Raw genomic sequence first — 6700 nt, forward strand, 5'->3', positions numbered from 1 at the left:
TTATTTTTTTTATAATATAATAATATTATTAGTGTCCTTACATAATAATTTTAGTATTATTATTTAATAATAAAATAATATTATTAATCGATATAAAATTATTATTATTAATTATTAATAAAATTAATATTATTAATTAATAATAATATTAATATTACAAACAATAATACAATGATATATATAACACGAAATAATTATATATATTAAAATAAACATCGTTAATATATTTAATGAACGATAATATTTAATTACACCAAAATATATTAAGATAACAATTACAAATACTACATACTACTTATAAACTAATGTTCGTTAATATATTAAAAACATATATAACTACGTACTTAAAATAATAATGTTCATAATATCTAATTAATAAAGTCAAGCTAACAAACTAATATAACCACTCCGACAATTCTAGATGCCATCAAATGTCACGAAAAACGCCCACATGTCGCGAACTTCATTGATTTCCTTGCTTGTTAACGGGCCTTCTCTTTGAATCTTGCAAAACTATTAAGAAAAAAAAAATCAAATATTGTCATGATCGAGTATCACAAAAAATGTATATATGTCAAATATATATTTCAAAATTAGTGACCAAAATCCTCAAACACTTAGGCATTAAAATTCACAAACAATTCGGCAACAAATTCACCACATTCACCGAAAATCACCAAAATCACCGAAATGCACCAAAATCACCGAAATGCACTGAAAATCACCAAAATGCACCAAACTCACGTGCATGTAGAGGCTGCTGGGTTGCTGCCTGCCTGGGCTACTGCAGCTGCCTAGGATGCCTGCCTTGGCTGCTGCAGCTGCCTGGGCAGCTTGCCTTGGCTGCTGCAGTGGCCGGGCAGCCTGCCTAGGCTGATGCAGTGGCCTGGGCAGCCTGCCTTACACTTTCCCTAAAAAAAATGCAACAAGGCTTGAGCATTAATCTGGGTTTCACAGATAAAATCAAAGAGCTACAAGATCTGTCTAATTATTTATAAATACACATAGCAATTTATACTGCTAGAGTTGAAAAAAGGAGCTTGCAATATCTCATTGCCTTAAATAAGCAATGATCACCCTTTGCAGGGGTTTGTTCTAAGTCTATATTATTAGATTCAACACCAGATATAATATTAGCACACACTACCATTTTACAGTCAAACGCTTGTCATATGCCCAAACTGTTCTGAGTAGAGTAAAATTGTGTAACTGATCAGGCAGGCATCATCATCACTACTCAACCCCGGTATAGTAGAAAGATTGAGGTACCCCCTTACTATCTATTGATTGAATTCAAATGTGGCCAGTGGTCTCAGGTAAAAGTTTCAGAAATACTTTTTGGTAGGATTACTAGCATTACAAGGATGTCACTAACATTGAGTCGTTGATGCCCCATTATGCAGGGGTTAATGGTTACTGAGTCTATATGTAAAATGTAATTGTGCATGGAAAGCCTCGTGTCTATGTGAACAGTAATGCAAGTCCTTTCCCTTGGTAATGCAACCTAATGTAAGAAATACGTGGAAATGGACAAGCACTACCATGGACACAGACATGAAACGTCCTTACAATTAGAAACTAATACCCACATAAATGATGACTCAATTAGAAACTATGGGTAGCAAAAAATTCATGAAAATATCAAAAATTGCACTTTTTGATTCACACAACCTCATCATACAATGCTCAACAGAAACAAAATTCGCACACTTTAGCAAAAAAGCACCATTTTGCTTCATATTTATTAGAGTTTAGACAGCTTATGTACTCTAAGAAAGCACAAATAAAATTAAATGAAATTGTAAGGGAGAGAGAAAGATAGAAACATACAACACGGAAACGAGTATTGAGCTCCTTCCTTATATATGGATTCTTCATAATTTTCTCGTCAACCTTAAGGCTGAGAACAGCTGCCCAAAGTATTGAAGCAACCATAAACAAGTCTAGCAAACACCAATATCAGATCAATGCAGAGAGTGAGACTGTTTTCATATCCAAGGCACAAATCAAACAATCAAGAACACACACCTACGCTAAAAGAGACAAAAAAAATAGAACGATAGAACAAGGGAACAAGATAGAGAAATGAGCAGAATTTAATAACCTGATAAGTTCTAAGAATCACATCAGCAAGATGGCATGATGCAATATTTAGAGAAATAAAAGTGCAGACTCTATCTTGCCTTTGAAATGTGAAGTATAAGGAGAGGAGGAAAAAAATCGAACTTAGTTAAAACTAATTATATATTAGACAGATATAAAGAGGTTATATCCTCCATTTTCTTCCTTTTTAATCTGTTCATGAAAATGTCCAAAGAATGAATCTTCAATAAGGAGGCAATGTAGTATTTAGAATTTATAATGGTAAAAAATCGCATTGGGACAAGAAAGAAATGCGTTAAAAGACGTTCCACGGCAAGGATTAAGAACTTGATAGAACACAAATACTACCAATCAATATTACCAAAAGTTGACAGCGACATGATACAAATACAATACCATCATACCACTCAACAACAAGGATAATTAAGAACTTGATAATATACAAATATTTGAAAACAACAGTAAGCAAAACAAAAGCTCATTGAACATGCTATCACAATACTAATAACCACCTTACTTATAACCATTTAGTACTAGCTTAATTTTGCAATTACGAACTTATAATTATCTCATTACTTTTCTAGCTATAATGGATTAATAATTCCTGTGTTTTGAGTAAAATTACCGTAGCTCGTGTCTCTATTTCATACTGAGGACAAGTATACTCTGTCAAGATCAGCTGTGCTTAATTAGCATCCAACTGCATTGCCTTGCCAACAATTTCATATCATTATCATCAAAATCATTCAGAACTAGTAAAACATTAAAGCAATCAGTATCTCACCATTGAGTTTGATACAAGCTCTTCTTTCCAGGAGTTTCTTTCAGCTCCACGATATAATCTCTACCCCATAAACCATTCAACTATGCTCCAATAAGAGTCATTTGATTTTAATTTTTTTTCGACTCAAAGACCCCAAAAAATTTCAATGTCAAGTTTTTTATACCGTAATAAAAAAAGATCTTAACTTTTGGAATCCAATAAGAGTTTTAATTGAAAAAATAGTAGTTCAACTAGCAACACTCCTAAATTGTTCATTTTCATAGTTCCATTTTACTCCGTAACATTAAAGGGTTATGTGATGAAAAGCCTGCAACTTTAGCAATCAAATTTGAGCCAACAACCCCTATATCTAGTATTTAAACCCATATAAATGATGACTCAATTAGAAACTATGGGTAGCAAAAAATTCATGAAAATATCAAAAATTGCACTTTTTGATTCACACAACCTCATCATAAAATCCGCACAACAGAAACAAAATTCGCACACTTCAATATAAAAGCCTAAAAATTAAACAGAAATAAGAATTAAACATCAAGGATTACCTCATTTCAGTTGAGCCTCGATGATTCGTATTAAGGAGTACCTCACCCTTTAATCTCAATCCTCTACAAAGTACCACAAAAATAATCAAAAATTGAAAGTTAAACATCAAGTTACAGAATATGAAAAGGAAAGCAAGATTAATTGTGAAATTTCACAAAAACTGAACGAAAAAGGAGATAAATTGCATAAATTGAATGAATATTGTTTCAAAAAACCCTAGCCATCGATGGCGCGCAACTAACCTAACAACACCTTAGTGAAGCTAAGGCAATGGTGTAGATGTTGTGGTGGGGTTAAGTGAAGCTAACAGCAATGGTGGTTGTGGTGGAGTGACGGTGTGAGAGTGAAAGAGGAAGCGAAGGAGGTAGTCAGGGAGCGCAATTGTGAGAAATGAAGGAGGGGAAATGAGGGAGTTTAAATCCCGGTTTTTTTTTTTTTTTTTTTTTTTTTTTTTTTTTTTTTTTTTTTTTTAAAGATAGGGAAGTGGTTTAAACCGCTTCTAATTACTTTTTGGAAGCGGTTCAACCAAAACCGCTTCCAATTCTATCCTTTTTTTTTTTGGGCGGGTTTTTGTAGGGAATTGGAAGCGAATTTTAAGAACCGCTTCCAATTTGGGGGTTCCAATTACCTTTTATCTTCTAGTGCTTGAAAGATTCTTGAATCGTATTCCTGTAATTAATTTGGCATTTTTTCATATGCATTGACGTCTTAACGTCATATTTAAGTTCGTTTCGTAGGAAAAATTGAATAACCTGATCGCGATCGAAAAAATCAAAGCACTATAAATTTTTATTTCTGCCTCGCAACGGCAAAATTGTCGTAACCCGGCACAGAGTACCGCGACACGGCGCTCTGTATCGTGGCACAGCAATTCCTGCTGGTTCTGTTCTTTCTTGTGTTAGCTTCCTTCAATTTTTCTGAAAAACCGTATGTGTTCTACATATGTTTTAGCCCCGGGGGATTTAACCTCTATCAACCCGAGAACGTTCATGACAATAAGGATTCATCTGAGTTATTAAATACACCCAAACCATGGAGTCGAGTTCGATTTAATCACGAACTTGCGGAGCCACCTCTAGGCATACACCCTCAAGGGAGGCTGCCTTGCTAACGCGTCTAAACTCTTAACCATGGTATCCTTTTGACACCAAATAAACTTGACCATAGTGGAACATAGAACTTGACTTTAGGTTATGAACTTCACTACATCATTGTGACTACGTGCTCTACGTGTGCATCCTTGATTGTTTTAATTCTAGCCTTAACGAATGTTCTTTATGGTTTATTTTGTTTATGACGAACGAATGCCACTAGACCGTACCCATTTAGTAATTAGTGCAAACTCTGAAATTGACGAAAAACTGGAAAAAAAAACCGCATAAACAAACCTGGAACTAACCACCACGCCATGGCAATCAGTGTCGTGTCACGACAACTTGTACTGCACCATGGTACAGTTTGCCATGCCACGACAGTAGTGTCTTGCCACGGTATCCAGGGTTTGAGTCCAGTCTGTCCTGTTTTGGTCTTCCATTCTATTTTGGTCCTTACAAAAGTCATTTTGACATTGTTTACATGTCTAGCTATGCGATCATACCACGAGTCTTATAACATCACTTAATCACTCACGAGTCAAGTACATTCCACACACTTTCTTACTTTCGACTCGAGTTGTGCACCATGTCGTTTATGATCGTATACTAGATTCATGCATGCGTCCCCTTTTTCGTTATAATAAAAATGAGTGGAGTTTTTTCTCACCTGTTTTCAAATGTCTATCTATCCCCCTTTATTTCCTATTTTGAGCAGTGTGTCAAACCATTAAGTGAATTTCTTTTATTTCACAATACTTGGTCAAGGAGCAAGGGTAGATTGCTGCGGTTTGAGTCACTGCCACAATAACCTCTTATTCCTAAGAGGCGTACAAGGAAACCATCACAATCGTCTAAACGAAGTTCATCTCCTTCACCCATCTCCTGTTTACTTTCAATTTATTCCAATGGCCACTAAGGAAGATATTGAGGGCATTCACAAGTCCATCGAGGCACTTTCTGCCATGATGCAAAAAACTCACTAACCAAGTCATTACCATGGAACTTCTAAACGTGAACTCTCCATTCTCAAATAGAAAGAGAATGAAGGCTTCACCGCTTATCTGAAAAGGTAGAGAGAAAAAGCTGCACTCTTGGTGGATCCTCCCAAAGAAAAGGAGATGGTTCGTCTCTTTATCAAAAATATGACTTACAAGTATAGGTAACATCTCAAATTCCTTCCATTGAACACTTTCAAAACTGTATATGATATTGGCATCAATATTGAGGACAAGCTAATAAAGACTGCTAGCAGTAACAACAATAATAACACTCGGAAAAAGAAGAAGAACGACCTTCCTTCTTCTTTGTCTTCTAAGCCTGATAATACTACTAAAACTGTAAGCCAAGTGAATCTCATTGAAGTTTTAGCTCTCGATGCTCCATTGCCCAAGAAAAGGAGAACTTATACTCCTTTTAGAATGACGTATGATGTTGCTTTTGATCGCCTCTACAGTCAAGGCTTGATTACACCTATTGGACCATTCCTAGAGCCAAAACCTGAAGAAAGGAATGCTAAGTGGAATCCCAATGCCCACTGCAAGTTTAATCAAGGAAGAGGTCACACCACCGAGCAGTGTTGGAACTAAAAAGATGCCATCCAGGACCTAGTTGATGCCAACAAAATTCCTGTCCCTCCAGGCGGCAAGAATTAGTGAAGATAAGGCGCATGACGAGTCCTTCATGCAAGATTTCATGATGTTTTCTTTTTATCATTCATTTCCTTTTCCCCCATTCATGTTTAGCATAGGTTATCCCATTTTTAAGTTTCTATGTGTTTCAGTATGTTTCGTTCACCACCGAGCAACATTTTATATCTCGATCATGCCATTCTTTAGTTCAAAAAAAAAAATCAATTGCCGAACCAATTACAAGGTATACCATGATTTGAGGCACCTTTGCAACCCATTGTTCCCTTTTTAACCATTCAAACACATATTCCATTCTTTCATTAACAACTTTGAGCCTCGTCAAACCTTTGGCCTCATTTATTCAACCCACATTCACGTAACCTTGGGATGGGAAGGTGTGTGATTTGTGTAACGTTCAAAAGCAAGTTCCAAAGAGAAAAAAAAAAATAAAACAATGTCTAAGGAAAAGTGTTCCAATGTCTATGATATGAACACGTCTCAAGTTACATCTCTCATCGAGAGCTTGGTACTGTGCTTGAGAAACT

General features: G+C 35.6%; 1 long non-coding RNA gene across 2 annotated transcripts; it reads right to left on the minus strand.

Annotated features, from left to right (window-relative positions):
- Positions 1 to 203: 203 nt before the first annotated feature.
- Positions 204 to 3815, minus strand: LOC110717276. Of its 2 annotated transcripts, XR_002510727.1 has the most exons (5): positions 3676 to 3815; positions 3433 to 3495; positions 1831 to 1943; positions 745 to 911; positions 204 to 513 (listed from the first exon to the last, which is right to left on the minus strand). It is a non-coding gene; the product is annotated as an uncharacterized LOC110717276 (long non-coding RNA). The 2 variants fall into 2 exon arrangements; XR_002510726.1 differs by lacking the exon at positions 745 to 911.
- Positions 3816 to 6700: the final 2885 nt, after the last annotated feature.

Source organism: Chenopodium quinoa, unplaced genomic scaffold, assembly GCF_001683475.1.
Source record: "Chenopodium quinoa cultivar QQ74 unplaced genomic scaffold, ASM168347v1, whole genome shotgun sequence".
Lineage (NCBI taxonomy): Eukaryota > Viridiplantae > Streptophyta > Magnoliopsida > Caryophyllales > Amaranthaceae > Chenopodium > Chenopodium quinoa.